Below are 19,311 nucleotides of genomic sequence, written 5' to 3' on the forward strand. Positions count from 1 at the left end.
AATGGCAAGTAACTTTTTAATAGTCATTACCATTTTCTAAGTCTAAATAATGAGTAAGGGATTGAGAAGAATCACAGTAACAACTACAAGTTAATACTTACAAAGCACTATACATGGAAGGCACTATTTTTTTAAAGATTTATTTATTTGAGAGAGAGAGTGTGTGTGTGTGCATGGGGGGATGTAGCGCGGCAGAGGGAGATGGAGAGAGACTATCTTAAGCAGGCTCCACACCCAGCGCAGAGTCCAAAGCGGGGCTCGATCTCACAACCCTGAGATCATGACCTGAGCCAAATCAAGATCAAAAATCAAAATCAAGAGTTGGACGCTTGGGGCGCCTGGGTGGCTCAGTTGTTAAGCATCCGCCTTCGGCTCAGGTCCTAATCCCAGGGTCCTGGGATCGAGCCCCGCATAGGGCTCCCTGCTCAGCGGGAAGCCTGCTTCTCCCTCTCCCACTCCCCCTGCTCGTGTTCCCTCTCTCACTGTCTCTCTCTCTCTGTCAAATGAATAAACAAAATCTTTAAAAAAAAAAAAAAAAGAGTTGGACGCTTAAGCAACTGAGCCACCCGGGCGCCCCCATGCAAGACACTATTCTAAGAAATTAAAAACATACACATAACACACACACACACACTCATTCATTTAATCCTTAAAACACTCCTCTTAGTCTGTCCAGCTGCTATAACAAAAAAACATAGACTTGGTAGCTTATTAACAACAGAAATTTATTTGTCACATTTCTGGAGGCAGAAGTCTGAGCTCAAGGTGCCAGCATTGGTCACCTTCTCATCAGGGCCCTCTTTCTGGTGCAAAACTGATGCCTTATATGGTGGAAGGGGCTAGGGAGTTCTCTGGAGCTTCTTTTATAAGGCACTAATCACTTCCATGAGGACTCCACCTTCATACCTTAAGCACCTCCCAAAGGTTCCACCTAATACCATCACACCAGGAATTAGGATTTCAACGTAGGAATTTTGGTAGGAAGACACAAACATTCAGACCATAACAAACACTATTTAATTCCACATTTTACAGATGTAGGAACTAAGGAACAGTGAGGTTAAGCAACGTTCGCAAGGTCATATAGTAGAGCCAGGTTCAAACCTAGGTAGACTGATCCAGAGTATGTGCTTTCAATCACTATTACATACATTAACAAGAGAAGAAAAGAAAGACACATTATCAAGTCATTCAAATGTATAGCAGCTTTGCCAAGAAAAGTATATATATGAAGTTCCTGCCTTCCCCTTTTCAAGTAGCAAGTCTAACTCCAGTCAGAGTTAGAACAGTGGTTCCCAGTCTTGGCTACACATAATCACCTGGAGGCCCAAGCTGCACCCCGGACTAATTAAATCAGAAACTCTGGGGGTGAGAGCCAGTTGATTTTAAACCTTCCCAGATGACTCCAATGAGTAACCAAGGTTGAAAACCACTGTTGTAGGTGAAAGTTGTTTTTTTGGTTTTGTTTTTTGTTTTGTTTTGTTTTAGGATTTTTATTTATTTGACAGAAAGAGAGCAAGCGAGCACACAAGCAGGGGAAGCGGCAGGCAGAGGGAGAGGGAGAAACAGGCTCCCCTCCAGAGCAAGGAACCTGCTGTGGGACTCGATCCCAGCACCCTGGGATCACGACCCGAGCCAAAGGCAAACACCCAACCGACTGAGCCACCCAGGCACCCTGTTTTGTTTTGTTTTTTAATGTATAGCCAAGTACTAATTGATGATACCCTACCCCTGTTATGTATGTAATGTAAAGTTCGCCATTTAAAGTATACAATTTAGTACCTGTTATAATTCTGGTACCTAATGGAGGAAAAACACACTATTTAACAATGTAGGACAAGAACAACTTAGGCTTCAACAGGTTAAGCAGTGAATTACTACATGTGACCCAGCAATTCTATTCCTACGTACATTAGAGAAAAATGAAAACATAGGTCCACATAAAAACTTGTACACAAATGTTTAAAGCAGCGTTATTGCTAACAGCCAAAAAGCAGAAAACACCAAATGCCCAAATGTCCATATAATGGAATATCATTCAGCCATAAAAAGGAATGCTACATGCTACAACATGTTTGAGGCTTGGAAGCATTATTCTAATTGAACAAAACCAGACACAAAAGACCCCATATTGTTTGATGTCGTTTATGTGAAATGCCCAGATTAGGTAAATCCATAGAGACAAAAAGTAGATTAGTGATTGCCAGAGGATGGGGGAAAGTGGGGACGGGACTGACTACCAATAGATATAGGGATTGTTTTGGGGGTGATGGAAATGTTCTGGAATTAGTAGTGATGGCTGCACAGCCTTATGAATATACCCAAAGCCACTAAATTGTATACTTTAAATGGTGAACTTTACATTATGTGAATTATGTCTCAATTTCTAAAAATTGAAAAAAATGACTTAAGGATGGAGAAAGAATATTTAAAAGAAGAAAACAGTTAAGGAAAACAGTATGAGTAAGAATGAAAAGGAAGATGAGAAGGAAAACATTAATTTTGTAGCTTTTCCTATGCCAAACAATTTTCTGCCACAGTATAAAATGATAGATTTAGTTAAAATAAATGATAGTAGCTATAGAGTAGGCACCACTGAAATATAAAACTTGTACTTTATATTCAATGGATCCCCTCCTTTCTTCCCCAAAAAGAAAAATGGTGGTTGGAAAACAGGATAGAACCACCACATTAAGAAATAAACCGGATGTACTTCTTTATTAAGATACAAGTACAGTCTGTGTTTGGATTCTGAAAACGTGCCATTCCATATCTTTAAAATGGAAGAGTCCAATTTTCTTTCTCACAATGAGAGAAAAAAATTCTTTTAACTGGCACTTCTGGCTATTATTAATAACTAGTGCAAGAGAAAGTAAAACCTAAATAAGGCAACATCAAGGTCATAACTTTTATGTTAGTATATCTGAAAATGCTGAACTGTTTTTAGAGCTTAAAATGGTCATTATAAAGGTTATACACTACTATTTTCTACCAATAAATCTTAATGCCACATTAAAAAATATGTATAGTTTAAAAACTAAAGGCCAAAAATGTAAATGTCCACCCAGCTTAAATGAGATGGAATGAAAACGTTTTAAAAAATTTTACAGACGATTTTTATTTGTCTTACACAATAATGTATTTTTCTAAATTTTCTTTAAAAGGACTTTTTTTTTTTTAAGTTTTTATTTTAATTCCAGTTAGCTAACATACGTTTCAGGTGTACAATACAGTTTCAAGTGTACAATACAGTGATTCAATACTTCCATAAATCACCATAAATCACCAGGTGCTCATCACGACAAAAGCACTCCTCAATCTCCATCACCTATTTAACCCAACTCCTTACCCCACTCCCCAAAAGTTATAAACATAGACTGGTTGGGCGCGGGTGGGTGGCGCAGTCGCAGTCGGTTGAGCATGCAGCTCTTGGTTTCAGCTCAGGTCATGATCTCATGGGTAGTGAGATCCAGCCCTGCCTGCAACTCCAGGCTCATTGGGGAATCTGCTTGAAGATTTTCTCCCTCTGCCCCTCCCCCGACTCGCACGCTGGCCCTCTCTCTAAAATAAATAAATAAAATTTTGGGGGGAAAAAGAAAGAACTCAAAGACCAGGACTTTAAAAATTTTAAATTAATAAATCTTTTTTTAATTAATAAATCTTAAAAAAAAATCCATACACTGGTTTTGTAGATAAGTTTCAGAATACTCTGTTACTCTATAACTTCATTAACAGCAAATTTATGCAATAACTATAAGCCTTTGATAATGAAAAACTCTAAAAGATAAAAAATGTTGCAAACTCCAAATGACACAAGAAACAGTGATATAAACAGTATTTTTTTTAGCATTCAGGACAGTCTGTGGGTATTTCAATTCCCACTCCTATAAAATTAAAGTTTTCTTAACCAGTGTTTAGGAAAGTAAAATGCTGATTTTTAAAAAGCAAAACTCTGCAGTGCCTGGGTGGGCTCAGTTGGTTAAGCAACTGTCTTCGGCTCAGGTAATGATCCCAGGGTCCTGGGATGGAGCCCCACATTGGGCTCCCTGCTCAGCAGGGGGCCTGCTTCTCCCTCTCTCTCTGCTGCTCTCCCTGCCTGTGCTCTCCTGCTTTCTGTCAAATAAATAAATAAAATCTTAAAAAAAAAAAACTTTCAAGAGATGATGTAATATCTACAAGAAAATTTTAAATTATTGCTACTCTTTGACTTTTTCTTTCAGAAATCCAGAAGAAAATCATAGATACAAACAAAAATACATTGCTCCCAGTATTATTTATAATGTTAAAAAAAACTGAAGCTCGGGCGCCTGGGTGGCTCAGTTGGTTGAGCGACTGCCTTCGGCTCAGGTCATGATCCGGGAGTCCCTGGATCGAGTCCCACATCAGGCTCCCTGCTCAGCAGGGAGTCTGCTTCTCCCTCTGACACTAACCCTTCTCATGTGCTCTCTCATTCTCTCTCTTTCAAATAAATAAATAAAATCTTTAAACAAAAAATACATTAAAAAAAAAAAAAAAAACCTGAAGCAATCTAAATAACCAATGATGGGATTTGACTGAATAATTATGGCACAACTATATGATGGAATGTTATTCAGCCATTTAAAATTATTTTGAAGACTTTATATTCTTCCATATTTAATTTTAATCAAAAATATACATGTGTGTATATATATGTGTGTATATATATATATATATATATATATATATATGGACGTAGTTTGAGATGTCAAATAGTTCTACAACAGTAATAAATAGCAATTCCCCTGCCCTCCCTTGTGCCCCAAACCAATTCCTGCTTCCAGGAGCCCAGAGGCAAAATTTTCAACAGTGTTAGTTATTCCAGTGTTTAACCTCAAATTCCTAAATCATATGCTTATAGTGTTGTTTCTTGATATTTTCCAATTTTGGGTATCATTCATGAACTTTCTACAATGAAGATATTTAGCTCTTATACCTCCCCATCTCCTATTTTTCTTATTTGTCCTTGTATTATAGGCTGGCTGGCTAATTAAATTCTTGGTTGGAAATCAGAAGTCCTGAAGCGGTGAAGAAATCTGTTTAATTTTGGCTATCCCAGTCAAATAGAGATGACCATAAAATCTTTCCTTCAAAGAACATTTTTATTAATCCCAGGGAACCAAGGTTCCATGGAACATGACTTGGAAACTACTAGCCTGAAGAAATTTCTGCTTAATCAATCAGTTATCTGGGAACAAAGTTTCTGCTCAATTCTTATCTCAAAGAATAGTCTCTGAAAATAAACCTCAGAGATCATCTAGTCCAACTTCTTTATACTAAGAGAATAAAAAGCAGCACTTCTGGCTCTTAGGCTCTTTCCATAATACATAATCTTTTCTGGGGGAGAGGGGTGGTCCTTCCTGGAACAGACCTGAATGTAACTGAGGAAAAGGCAGTTGTTTGCAGAGGCCTGTGGTCTTAGAAGGGCATGCCAGACCAGAACCCAACTGAAGAGGAAAACTAGACAAAGGTTGTCAGAAGAGAATGTGGTGACATCTAGCTACGGTGACTGCCCCCAAAGAGCTGAGAGTTCCCTTATGCTGATGGATGGAGAGTCAGCAATCTGCCTAGCCTGAAAGCTTAGCAGAAAAAGATTATGGTCCCAGAATACATCCCTCTTAATTCATTCCAGAAACATTTTTCAAGAATCTGCTATCAAGGGGCACCTGGGTGGCTCAGTCGTTAAGCATCTACCTTCGGCTCAGGTCATGATCCCAGGGTCCTGGGATCGAGCCCCCTATCCGGCTCCCTGCTCAGCGGGAAGCCTGTTTCTCTTTCTCCCACTCACCCTGCTTGTGTTCCCTCTCTTGCTGTGTCTCTGTCAAATAAATAAATAAAATCTTTAAAAAAAAAACAAAAAACGACCATTAAAAAAAAAAAGAAAACTACCTTCCTTCCTTTTTAAATGTGTATTTTATGATACATTGTAGTTAGGACATGGAAAATAAAGCACTCTTCTCTCCTGCCTCTAAATATATAGTTTCCAGTTTTTCAGTTTTCTAGTTGTTTTGTGTACACAAATCCTGCCTCTCTACAAGACTAAAGTCTTAGCTTAAGGCTAAAACCATCTCAACCAATGTCAAGGCCAAGTTGGGCTGAAAATGATTTCAGTTATTATTAATTCTCCTGTGACTAAGCTTGCTACTTTTAGATTAGGTGAGATAATTTAATAAATTGTGTTGAATGAACATAATGTAGTGGTTAATAACACAGACCCCAAGGTCAGACAGACCCTGAGTTCATCCTAGCTCTGATACCCAGGCAATTTACTCAACCTATTCAAGTTTCAGTTTCCTTGTTCATTAGGATAACGGTTCTACCTTCCAATTTTGTTTCAGAAATGAATTAATGTATGTAAAGTGTTTAGCACAGTGCTCACATTATTTATGTTCTCTATCTGTGGTATTTGACTGTTTGAGAGGCTAATCAAAAAGTTACTAGGTGAACTTAGAATCACAGCCAAAATACTCTGGATGGTTGGGGTGAATATTTTATTCAAGCAGGGTGAGCCTTGCGTCATCCCCATCTCACACCTGTGTATCATGTCATGCTATACCCACGCAGCTCTTTCTTGAAGACTCTAAAGATAATAACGGAGAAAAAACAGAAAAAATAGAAGAAAGGGTAACAGAGAACAAAGTAGAAATTCAGACATGGACCATCACTTATGGGGTAAAAGAATTTAGTTTTTCTTTAGGAATATATTTTTTGCTTAGATCCCATTTTTAATATGAAACATTAAAGATGTTCACACATCGGGGGGCGCCTGCATGGCTCAGTCAGTTAAGCATCTGCCTTCAGCTCAGGTCATGATCCTGAGGTCCTGGGACTGATCCCTGCATCGGGCTCCCTGCTTGCGGGGAGCCTGCTTCTCCCTCTCCCTCTGCCGCTCCCCTTGCTTGTGTGCTCTCTTGCGGTCTCTCAAATAAATAAAATCTTAAAAAAAAAAAAAAGGGAAGAAAGGATGTTCACACACACAAAAAGTACAGGTGCACAGTATTCTAAAATACTCAAAATACTCTAGGTCACGCCAAAAAGAGCCCCTGCTCTGGTCAGGAAATTTAATTCTTTCTAAAGACATTCAGATGAGAGCTTTATTTATGTCAAGGCTAGTTTCCTCCTTTTACTTCCTGTGTTTCCTTTCTACTTCCTTCTACAGGAACAATTTTAACCATTCTTTTTTTTTTTTTAAAGATTTTTATTTATTTATTTGTCAGAGAGAGAGCACAAGCAGGGGGAGCAGCAGAGGGAGAAGGAGAAGCAGGCTCCTCACTGAGGAGCAAAGAGCCCGATGTGGGACTCGATCCCAGGACCCTGGGATCATGACCCGAGCCGAAGGCAGATGCTTAACGACTGAGCCACCCAGGCGTCCCCAATTTTAACCATTCTTATAAAGCTCAAAAACTATGCAAATATAAGAAGTACACCACTGACTCATATCTATTAAACATCATGTTTCAAAGAGCACTGAAGCACATGATTCCAGACAGAAACCATACTGCTGAGAAAATACCACTAAAAATCAGGAACCAAAAAGATCAAGATTACACTTCAGCTTTATAGAAGTACTGTTTATGACTTAATTGCTGAAGCCCAACACCTAGTTTTCAAGTCCTGCTCAACCCTGGAACTTCCACAATTCTACTCTAAGTGACCAGAATATAATCTTAGGAAGGTAGATCTATATGTGATTATAATCAATTGTATTGACATTGTCTAAAAGAAAGGGTACGGAAACAGAAAAGGGATGCTCTATAAGAGTTAAGAAAGAGGTTCAAGAATGCAGCATTCATTCTCTAAGTAGGAGAGACATACAATCTGGCAGACTTAAGTATGGTATCTGCCAAGGAAGACACCAAGTGTGAGGTAGGGACAATTAGCAAGGCTTCACCTTGCCTGAATGAAATATTTACCCAAGTCATCCAAGTATTTTGGCTCTGATTCCAAGTTCACCTAGAAGCTTTCTGGTTAGCTTCTCAAATATTCTGATACGATGCCAGAGATAGAGAACATAAGCACTCAGGACCCTGGAAAAGAATATCCCCCACAGTAGGTAAAAAGAGTGGCACTCTTGGGGCGCCTGGGTGGCTCAGCAGGTTAAGCATCTGACTTTAGCTCAGATCATCATCTCAGGGTCCTGGGATCAAGCCCCAATCAGGCAGGCTCTGTCCTCAGCAGGGAGTCTGCTTGTCCCTCCACTCTGTCCCTCCCCCTGCTCATGCTCTTGCTCTCTCAAATAAATAAAATCTTAAAAAAGAAGAAGAGTGCCGTTCTTGTTTATACAAAGGGCAATACAGCGTAGTGGTTAAGTGCCCAATACTTGGAGGCATGTTTTAAAATCCTGACTATTGCCTAATTTACTTCTCTGTGCTTCAGTTTTTTTCATTAAATGAGAATATAATGTTTATTTTGAGCATTATAAGGACTGAGTTAATTCATGCTAAGCATTTAAACCTTGACTGGTATATAGTGCTCAATGAAGCTATCATAATCTCTCGTAATTATTAAACATCTCTTGTGATTTTGATTTGAGAATCAAAATCAAAGCATGATCAACCCTAAAAAAATTGTGATTTTAGACTATCAAAGAAGTGTCACAATGTAAGGCCTCCGTAGTCATGCCAGAATATACTGTTATGTGTATACAGAGTGGGTAGGGTGGCTTTAAAAGGCAGACACAGGAGACAGGTTTTGAAGGGCTTTGTGTACTCTACCAAGAAGTTTGGATTTTATTTTAGAAGTCTCAAAAGGCCATCTAAAGGTAATTTCAATTGTCAAAGCATTGTTCAAATAAATTTAAATCCAAGTTACACATCTCACAAAAGTCAAGACGGATGGGGGGATTCCAGAAAAAATATACTGATAAGTATACAAGTATGAAATTGAAATCAAAACCAAAATGTCAGTGAATTTAACTAAGTGCAAATGGAACACCACCTCCACCACCAATATTACAAAATGAGCAGTACATGCTGTTTCCTGGCTCTATAATCCACTTCCTCCAGTTGTTGGAGGCACTGGATCCATCTGTTTCAAGTCTCTATTCACCACAACAAAGAAAAAGACCAGTCCTTGTCATCTAGTCCTTTCTCAATCGACAGACCTAGAAACGAAATACAGCACTAGAATAAAAAAGTTCAGCACTCTTGAATGCAAGCAACATCATATATTATAAATGCTAAAATATAAATAACACTGAGTACAAACACAAAAAACAAACTTCCAGAATGTTTTAAGACATAGCACCTTAATTTAGAAGAAAAAAAAAGGCAGCTGATTTCACAAAAATGTCAAAGAGCAAACATCCCCTTTTTCCCTTTTGCTATTCTAATCTACTTTCATCTGGTGAAACCAGATAAGTAGGTGTGCTAGAACTGTGTCACAATAGTGAATGCCATCACTGAGTTCACAGAATTTTGAAGTCCACTGGCCTAGTCCAATCTTCACTTTATTTTAAAAATGAGTAGGTTAGTTCCAAAGCAGTATTTTCCAGAGTGCAGAGCAAGAACACGAGATGATTTCAGTTGATACGTAAACAAGTTACATACTGAAGTTACATATTTATTATAATGTGTACTAGAAAAAGGTATACATAAAAACCATGATTTCACAGATTATCACTTTGGAAGAGGGTAGTGCTGAAAACAAGTCTATTAAAAACATGAAATAAAATAACACAGATGATCTTCTAAAAGGCAAGTTTTATTATAGTGGTATGGTTCATGAGGAGTGAAATACAGCTGTCCCATGAACAACAGGGCCTGTTTTTTTATTTATTATTTTTGTGTATTTGCTTCCTTCTTGGTTCAAGGTTGTGTTCTGAATGATTAGAAATGATGTGACCTTTAGTTATCCTGTTACTATGCTTAAGCTCATTTAGAGTAAAAGAAGCAAACACTAAGATGCATACAGAAATACTACTGTTTATAGGAAAGAGTGCCATACTGTTAAGAAAATAATGGCACAATAAGACTTTGTTATCCTGGAACTAGAATAACAGGAATTTTCTAGTACATATCCACGTACAAGCACCTTAAAAAAAAAGAAAAAAAAGAAGCCTAGAAATACGATAAATATCTGAGCTGTAGGCTGTTATATGATTATTCTATTTACTGTCACACTTACTGTCAAAGGAGCATGGTAATGTGAGTAGAGATGTTTCTCCTAATATTTGCTAACATTTATATGAATGTGTTCTTTCTCGTTACCTCTTACCAAAGGAACGAGTGACAACTAACCATTAGAATGCCTTAGGCATCAACTGTGATGGTGGAAGAAACATTAATTTTTAAAAAACCTTACTATGAAATAGTTTGTTTAGATCTCAACGTATTCTAGCTAATGATGTGCCATGAATTTCAAGTGTGGTTTTCCAGGCTAGGCAAGAACGCTGGAGAATCATTTCTATTTGGTCTTATCTGCTGTTACTTTTTACTGGCACATCTGAAGCCAGTCTTAAGGACATAAGGGCAGAGGGAGTAATATTCCTCTCAGTTCTTGAAATATCTGCTTCGGTGAAGCTACGTTATTTTCACATGACTGAGAGAACGCTGTCAGAAGCTAATATCTAAACACCCCTCGCCAGTCGTCCCCCTACTTCCTAAAGGAGATGACTAGCAAAAGGCAAAATGATACTCCCTTTTCATCTTCGTTTCCCAACTTTGATGTCTTTCGGTTTCCTCTACCCTCGTCTACCTTTCCTAACATTGTGGTGACTAATGATGAAAAAAAGGATGAGCTGAAATAGCACTTTCCGGTACTCCCCCTGCCCACCCCCGCAACCAACAACTCCAGCCTGGAATTGTAAAATTCGGTGTTTTACAGATCCTTCGTTAGTCTACAGTAGAGCCGCGACGTTAAGGATGGACTTTCCTAGAGAGCATGGACTCTCCAACGCCACGAACCTTAGACACCTTCACACAACTAGTTCAGAGTTATCTGATCACTGTGGTCACCATACAGTCAATTAATCCCGATCACAGGAACACTGTAGGGGTGGAGGATGAGGAGGGGTCCAACGAACCACCATCTCGCCACCCTTCCTCTGCTTGGTTTTTAGGAGGGGTTCGACGAACCACCATCCCGCCACCCTTCCTCCGCCGGCCCCAAGGTAGTTTCCCGGTGGCTCGAGTCCTTGCTCCGGGCCCGGCCTGCCCAGCCCCGGCCAGAGCACCTCTACTCCTCCCCTTAAGCCCGGCCACACCAAATTTTAAGCCGTCACGATAATACTCTTCTTCCTGGGACCTGATCCCAATCTTCAACCGGGCTAGCTCCCTCAACCCCACTCCTGAAGGCTCACCAAGCAGTTCCGGCCACTCCTCTCGCGCCGCAGCGGCTCGGACACCCCAAGACCGGACCTAAGGCTGAGTCCTCCCAGCGCCTGCGCGCGCCGGAGCCGCGCGCCTGCGCACTTCCCTGGCCGCGCGGCCGCGGACACACCCCTGCAGCTAGAGCCAATCACAGTCTGAGGGGTTTAAATCTCCCTGCCACGCAGGCGGAGAGTCTGCGGACTCACCCGTTAACGGGATAATTCGCATCCCTCCCAAGGTGGGAAGTCTTTATGCAACAAACATTTGTCAAGGGTAAACCGTTTGCTGGATGATCGATGAAGAAAAGAGGGAGAAAAGAATGCCTTCCCTGCCTTCCCTGCCTTCCCGGGTCTTTCCACCTGTCTAGATTGGAGATCGATATGTAAACAAATTATAGTGGATAGAACATGGTGTATGGTGTTGGAAAGTCCGAGGCGAAGTTGGCGCACAATGAAAGCAGCGCCTTATTCTTAGGGATGTCTGAAAGGGTTCCCAGAGGAATTGACTTTTCAGTCAGGAAGGCTAAGTAGGAGTTCTGCCAGAAGTCTGGGATGGAGGGAAATAGTTTTCCAGCCTGTGGGAACAGCGTATGCCATTAAGAACATAGCACCTTCGGTAAATTCCTTGTAGTTCATCCTGGTTAGAGGCTTACAGCTCATGGTGTATCTCCGGGTGAAGTGGGGAATAAGCTTTAAATAGTCGGCAATGGGCCAGATCTTGGAAGGTTTTGCACTTTTGGACTAGTGAGCCTGCACTTTATGCTATGAACACAGCCATTGAAGGGCTTTAAACAGGTCCAGGAACTCTTCCTGAATAGAGCACAGTGCTTGAAATTAAAATAAATAGATAGATAAATAAATAAATAAAAAGTATTTCAAAGGAGAAGAGGGTTTTGGAAGAGAGAAGGTATCTCAATTATAAGAGGAAGTATGTGTAAGTTTTATGTTTAGTAACAGGAAGTTAAAGAAGTTCTCATCTGATGACCTCTGTTTTCTCTGTGAAGTAGGAGATGAGGTCATCTGCTAATAGAAAAGGAGTTGGGAGCTTTAAGGAAAGTGGAGAAGTTTTGGAATATTGTTACAGAAAGTGAAAGAACAAGTTGACCCCAGACAAGTAGGACTGTTAAGCAGTGTGGGCTTTTATAAGATTGGTAAAAATGAGCTTCCCAGCTTCTACCCTCCTGTGTGACTTTCTCAAGCAGCAGTCACTTCTTGTGGGCAGAAGTGGACAAAATGTATGGTTGAGTTTATTTATGGTTGGGATAATGCCATGGTATAATGCCATAGTTCTCAACCAGGAACATTTTTGCCTTTGAAGGAATATTTGGCAATGTCTGGAGTCATTTTTGATTGTCAAGATGATGGGGATTGAGTTGGGGGATATAAAGGCATGTAGGTGTAATGTAAAGGATGTAATGTAAAGGCATGTGAAGGACGTAAAGGTGGGGGATACTACAGGCATCTAGTGTCCAGGGATGCTGCTAAGCATCCTACAATGCACAGGACAGCACAAGAATTATCTCCAAAATAGGGGCACCTGGTGTCTCAGTCCGTTAAGCGTCCAACTCTTGATGTCAGCTCAGGTCATGATCTCAGAGTTGTGAGATGGAGCCCCACATTGGGCTCTGTACTGGGCGTGGAGCCTGCTTGAGATTCTCTCTCTTTCCTTCTGCCCCTCCCCACCTCTAAAAAAAATTATGTTCAAAGTATCATAGTACCAAGGTTACGAAACCCTGACCTAGGGATGCCTAGGTGGCTCAGTCGGTTGGGTGTCCTCCTTTTGGTTTCCGCTTCGGTCATGATCTCGGAGTGGTGGTGTCTGTACTCAGCTGGGAGTCTGCTTCTCTCCCTCTCCCTCTGCCACTCCCCGCTCCCCTGCTCTCTGTCTCTCAAATGAATAAATAAATCTTAAAAAAAAAAAAAAAAACCCTGATCTAGGATTACCTTGATGCTCACCAATGGCTGACTTTGGTCTTCTACAAGCTTTTCCTTGGACTATGGCCCTGAGCTTATAGGGCAACATAGTCCTTCCATTGCACCTTTGAAGGAGAGTAGAATGAGCAGTGTACCTCAGACTTTGAGTGTTTCAAGAAATTGTGATGTCACAAATACAAAATTGGAATAGCTCCTCAGTCCTTTAGATGCAAATCTGGGTTATACATAGATGAAGATGAGTTGCTTACTTTGATTTTAGGTATTGAAGATCTTGTTGAACATAGACATTATTAGAACTTCAATAATATAGGAGTAACACTTCACACCATTATTAATCTTAATGTAACTTGGTTTATCTGATTAATTGTAGTCACTAAAAATAGGATCCTGAGGGAATGAGTATGGACTACATTTAATGAAGGAAATAAATACATTCAGTATTAAAATATAATCATTGGTATTCATGGATTTTTTTACTTTATGACGGGCACCCATTCATGGATAGGCACTTGACCCATGTTATGTCATTTAATCCCAGCAACCCCCTGAGAGATATCACTATCCTAATTTTAACTGTGCAGAAACTGAGTTTCCGAGAAAACTTGTAATTTGCCCAAAGTCATAAATTACTAGTAGCTAGGTCAAGATTGAACTCAGATCTGTCTGCCCTCAAGCTCTTGCACCTTCCATTAAACTTCAGTAAGTTTTACAAGGCAAAAATGGTTCGAAATTTAGCTTAAACAATTGCCACAATATAAAAGGAATGCTGGGGATTTAGGAAGAGAGTAGAAGCAACTGGGAGGCCCAGAAAGAGTAAAAGAATGAGAAAGGAACTAGGGAGGCTGGTCACAGGTGCGTTCAGTGCAGCCGAGTAACTTCTGCAAGCCGGCCTGCCTTTTTGATCTTTCTTTTCCAGTAAAGCCTCTTTCCCCTGTGTCCGTTGTTCACTCTCGTGTGTTCAAATAAAGCTAGATTATTGAGAAAGGCGGGCAGCAAAGGGGGAAAAAAAAAAAAGGAGCGTGACGGCGGCGGTGTGCGCCTGCGCCCTGGCGGCAGCGGCGGCGGTGCCCGGCGGGGAGGGGGTCCGGAGTGGGCCGCCGGACCCAAAACTGAGGGGGGCTTCGGGGAGCCCCCTCCCTGGGACCTTGGCGGCCTGATGGAGTAAGAGGGGTCGGCTGTGATTGTGAGTATCGAGGGGCCGGGCTGCGTTGAGGCATCCCGGAACGGCGGGGTCCTGGTGGTCTGCCCCTAAGGTTTCGAGCTGCAGGACGCGGCCGGGTTTCTGCTCCTGCAGGCGGCGGCGCAGCGGCATCCCGGTCCTCCCCTCTCCCAGAGCCCGCGCGGTTTACAGGCAGGCGGTGCTTCTGGCTTCGGGGTACAGATTCTCGCGGGGGCGTTCTGGCTCTGTTTCTAGCCCCTGCAGGAAACGCGCCTGAAAGAACCTTGACCTTTAGGGGAGGCCACTGACCTCTTTCGGCCCCCGGTTCCGCAGGGATCTCGTAGACCCAGGTGCTTCAAGGCCTGCGGGTCACAGGCCAGGAACACCTTTCGACCTCTTGTGACTGACAGCCTCCGTTCTTTTGCCTCCTTCCGTCTTTCCGGTGGGATGCCTCTTAATAATAGCTACTAATTATGGAGCGTTTACTACGTGTCAGTTTAATATTTAGTCCGAATCTCGGTGCATAATTATGGGGGAGGAAATACTTTGCACCCCGCTCCCGCTTGAGTCTGCTCAATTTAATCATCCTTGAGAGTCAGTAAGCCATTTTATTGGGAAGTTTGAGATTTCCATGGCTTTTAGAAATTTGGGACTGCCATGCTAGTTAAGGGAAGTTCTCTTACCTAACAAATAGGTGCCTTATCTACCATAATAGTTTATATAGAATTTACTCAAGCCGAAATAACTTTTTAACACTTAAGAGCCCAATACTATTCTAAAGCCCATGGGAAATAGTAAAATTTGTTTAAATCCCTGTTCTCCAGTTTGGTTGTGAATGAAACAATGGAAGATAATATTTAGATTCAGTTAGGATATATTTAGCACCACTGCATATGTGCCAGACACACTCAGGTTTCTCACAAAAATTGATGAGATACTGTAATGGAAAGTGTTTTTTTGATTTCAGATTAGGCCGCTAAAAGTTTGATGGTAATTTGCTCAAGCTCACCTAGCTAGGGTAAGTGGTGAAATTCACATATGCCAAGGCTCATCTTGTCCTGTTACACCAAGTATCCTAAGCACTTTTGAGAAGCAACTACATTACAGTTTTAGTTTCTAGAGTTAACTCTTTAGAAAATGGTAGGCACCTTTAAAGGTACTAGATGGTTTTTGAAGAACTTCAACGTGGCTTGGAAGGGGGTAGGAGGGTGTGAAGGAAAATGATCAAGTTAGTTCAGAACCAGTTGCTTTGATTAAAAGGACGATATTTAGAAAGGAAAAACTGCAAATGGTAATTTTTTATCTACATTAGAGCACAGCACATGTAATCTGTAGAAGAGTCTCCTGTACAAGGAAAGCAAGGAATAATGGTAGATGCTAGCTGACTTGGTTCCGGGACCAGGAATGGCTCTGTGAGAAATATACATATTGTGCATTTCGTAATTGGAATATTTTAGTGGGACGTTTAGGTTTAATTTGTGTATCCAGTGAATAAGAACATGTAGGTAGATAAGTTACATAGGAATACTCCAGTTGCACATTCAGCATGCTAAATCTCTTAATTGAAACCTTACAGTCAGTTGGGTTTTTTTCCTCCTAGAATCTAATCTGAAAGGAACTATCAAAAAATGAGAGTTCCTAAGTGTTCATCAGTAGAGGACTGGTTAAAGAAATTACGCATTTGTTAGAACAAGCCAGCCCTCTGTGTGCTGATACTGAGTAATAACCAAGATATGTTAAGTGAAACAAAAAGTGCAAAAGAGGTTTTGTATTTTGCAACTGTTTGTTACTTTTTAAAAAAGCTTATGTATTTGCATATATATATATAGACTACGTCTGGAGGAATATGTAAGAAAGTGGTAACAGTGACTGTAGGTGCACATGGCTGGGAAATAGGAATGGGAAGGGAATAATTTTCTGTGTTTTTAAGATTGTGTGTGTGTGTGTTGCGCAAAAAGGTGGTTTTATTAAAGCACGGGAACAGGACCTGTGGGTAGAGTTGCCCTGGGGTCATGAGGAGTGGCCCATTATATACTTTCAAGTTGGGAGGGGGTTAGGGATAGTGTTAGCCTCCCAGCTATTTTGGAAACAAGGTTTCCTGGATCCTGAGGGGGCTAGCAATTGTTAGGAAAGGTCTTATATTACTGTTTAGTAAAAACTTAGTCATGAGACCCTTCAGATGTATATCTGTGGGTCATATGCTTGGGGGATGATTGACAACTTGTATCATGGGGGGAGCAGATAAAGGAAGTTTCCAAAGGAATTTTTATATGTTAAAGTAGACTTACGGGGTGGGCTAAAACTAGCCTTTTGCCCTTAGCAAAGTATTTATATTGAGGCAGCTGAGTTCCTAGAGAGAGGTCACTCTACCTGTTTCAAGGACTTGTCCATGGGCTGTAGATAGTAAGGAAATTTAATTTTTTCTTCTGCCTTTGTTTCCCACATCATGTTTTTAAGAATTTTTTTATGAAACTTAAAAACATCCAGAAAAGTAGAGAAAATGCTATATGAATCTGTGCAAATTGATCATTTTAAAATCTGTTGTTACATTGCTGTATTTTATTCCTGACATCTCTAAACAATTTAATACACATCTCTCATAAAAAGAACATTTTCCTGCATAACCCAGTAACACAATCACACTGAACAACTAATTTTTCCGTATTATGTAATACCCAGTCTTTATTAAAATTTCCCCAAATTGGGGGCACCTGGTTGGCTCAAAGGAACATGCGACTATTGATCTTTGGGGTTGTGAGTTCAAGCCCCATGTTGGGTGTAGAGATTACAAAAAAAGCCTTAAAAATTTTCCCCAAATTGTCCTCCCCCCCCACTGTTTTTGATCCTATTTGCAATCAAAGTCTATGCATTGCATTTGGCTATTATGTCTCTTGAAATCTTTTTAAATCTAGAACAGTTACCTTTTTTCTCTCCCTTTCTCTTCTTTCGTCATGACTTGTTGAAGAGACCTGGTCAATTATCTGGATTTATCTGATTGATTCCTAGTGGTTTACTTAGCTGGTTACTGCAAACTGGAAGGTACAGGTAAATGCTTGATTGGATTCAGGTTAAACACTTTGGGGCTATCATAGACTATGCTGTGTACTCTAGTTTTTCTATTAATGATGTTGAGATTAGTGGATTCAGATGGTAAATGTGAGATTCTCCATTGTAAAATTGTATTTCTCCCCTTGGAAACCAGCTGTAAGCCCTTTTGTATATTTAAAATTTAAAACTAGTGTTACCTATTCAAAATATAAATAATTACCTTTAAAAGGACAAAGCTTGGGTGCCTGGGTGCCTCAGATGGTTAAGCGTCTGCCTTTGGCTCAGGTCACGATCTCCAGGTCCTGGTATTGAGCTCCAAGAGCCCCAGGTTGGGCTCCAGGCTCAGCAGGGAGTCTGCTTCTCCCTCTCCCTCTACCCCTGCTCTCTCTGTCTCTCTCTAATAAATAAAATCTTAAAAAAAAAAAAAAAAAAGACAAAGCTTACTGGAAGAAATTGCTGCTGCTTATTTTTTATTTTTTAAAGATTTTATTTAGGGATGCCTGGGTGGCTCAGTCGGTTAAGCGACTGTCTTCGGCTCAGGTCATGATCCCAGGGTCCTGGGATCAATCCCGCTTTGGACTCCTTGCTCAGCGGGGAGCCTGTTTCTCCCTCTGCCTCCTGCTCCCCCCTGCTTGTGCACTTTTTCTCTCTCTGACAAATAAAATCTTAAAAAAAAAAAAAATAAAGATTTTATTTATTTACTTGTTTAGAGAGAGCAAGAGCAGTGGGAGAGGGAGAGGGCATCTCCAGCTGACTCCGTGCTAAGCGCAAGGTGGGGCTCCATCTCACAACCCTGAGATCATGACCTGAGCTGAAATCAAGAGTTGGTTGCTGGGTGCCTGGGTGGCTCAGTCCTTAAGCGTCAGCCTTCGGCTCAGGTCATTATCCCAGGGTCCTGGGATTGAGCCCCGCATTGGGCTCCCTGCTCCGCGGGAAGCCTGCTTCTCCCTCTCCCACTCCCCCTGCTTGTGTTCCCTCTCTCACTGTGTCTCTCTCTCCTGTCAAATAAATAAATAAATAAAATCTTAAAAAAAAAAAAAAAGAGTCGGTTTCTTAACCAACTGAGCCACTCAGGTGCTCCATGCTGTTGTTTTTTTGGGGGGGTGGGGGGGGAAGGTAGGGGCAGAGGGAGAGAGAGGATCTTAAGCAGTCTCTGTGCTCAGCGTGGACCCCTACTTGGGGCTCAATCTCAGAACCCTGAATTCATGACCTGAGCTGGAATCAAGAGTCCTAACATTTAACCGACTGGGACATTCAGGTGCCCCATGCTGTTGTCTTTTTTTTTTAAGATTTTATTTATTTATTTGAGAGAGAGAGAGTGAGCGAAGGATCCCAAGCAGAGGGAGAGGGAGAAGCAGGCTCCCCACTGAGCAGGGAGCCCCCTGTGGGGCTGGATCCCAGGACCTGAGCCGAAGGCAGACCCTTAATCAACTGAGCCACCCAGGTGCCCCATGCTGCTGCTTTTTTAAACTGAATCCCTGATAACTAGGTGGTAGTATCTCATTTTATACAAGAGGAATTTCAAGTTCAGAGGTTAAAATTTACTCAAAGTGGTAGACCTATTAATTTTATCTGTTTCCAAGGTCATGCTTGGAAACCACCATACTTTGTAAACTATACACTGGTATGTAAAAGTAAAATTGTTATTACTCCTGGTAGTTATGTTACTTGTCTCTCATATCTTTTTGAACAGGTAATCAGTATCTAATGATATTAGACATTTTGGAGTATCAGTAAATGTGGATAGATCTCTGTAATGTAATAGTCTATAATGAGCCATTTTGAAAGTTCAAAATATGTGTGCAAGTCGAAACTCTTAATGATTTCTGGAGTTCCAAAAAAG

The 19,311-nt window shown here is 40.9% G+C and overlaps 2 protein-coding genes across 6 annotated transcripts in view; one reads left to right on the top strand and one right to left on the bottom strand.

The window, feature by feature from the left end:
• Positions 1–11,434, bottom strand: part of SNAP23 (synaptosome associated protein 23) — a 35,619-nt gene extending 24,185 nt beyond the window's left edge. Inside the window, exons 1-2 of one of the 2 annotated variants that reach the window (XM_078079480.1) lie at positions 11,318–11,396; positions 8,988–9,121 (exon numbers count right to left, since the gene is read on the bottom strand). The gene's annotated coding sequence lies outside the window, so the exon portion shown is untranslated. Of the gene's footprint in view, positions 1–8,987; positions 9,122–11,317 lie in introns of both variants that reach the window. The other variant, XM_036084644.2, reaches the window with a different exon arrangement.
• Positions 11,435–14,288: 2,854 nt separating this feature from the next.
• Positions 14,289–19,311, top strand: part of ZNF106 (zinc finger protein 106) — a 65,104-nt gene continuing 60,081 nt past the window's right edge. For all 4 annotated transcript variants that reach the window (XM_036084607.2, XM_078079481.1, XM_078079482.1 and 1 more), the window contains exon 1: positions 14,289–14,444. The gene's annotated coding sequence lies outside the window, so the exon portion shown is untranslated. The remainder of the gene's footprint in view (positions 14,445–19,311) is intronic.

This window comes from Halichoerus grypus, chromosome 8 (genome assembly GCF_964656455.1).
Source record: "Halichoerus grypus chromosome 8, mHalGry1.hap1.1, whole genome shotgun sequence".
Lineage (NCBI taxonomy): Eukaryota > Metazoa > Chordata > Mammalia > Carnivora > Phocidae > Halichoerus > Halichoerus grypus.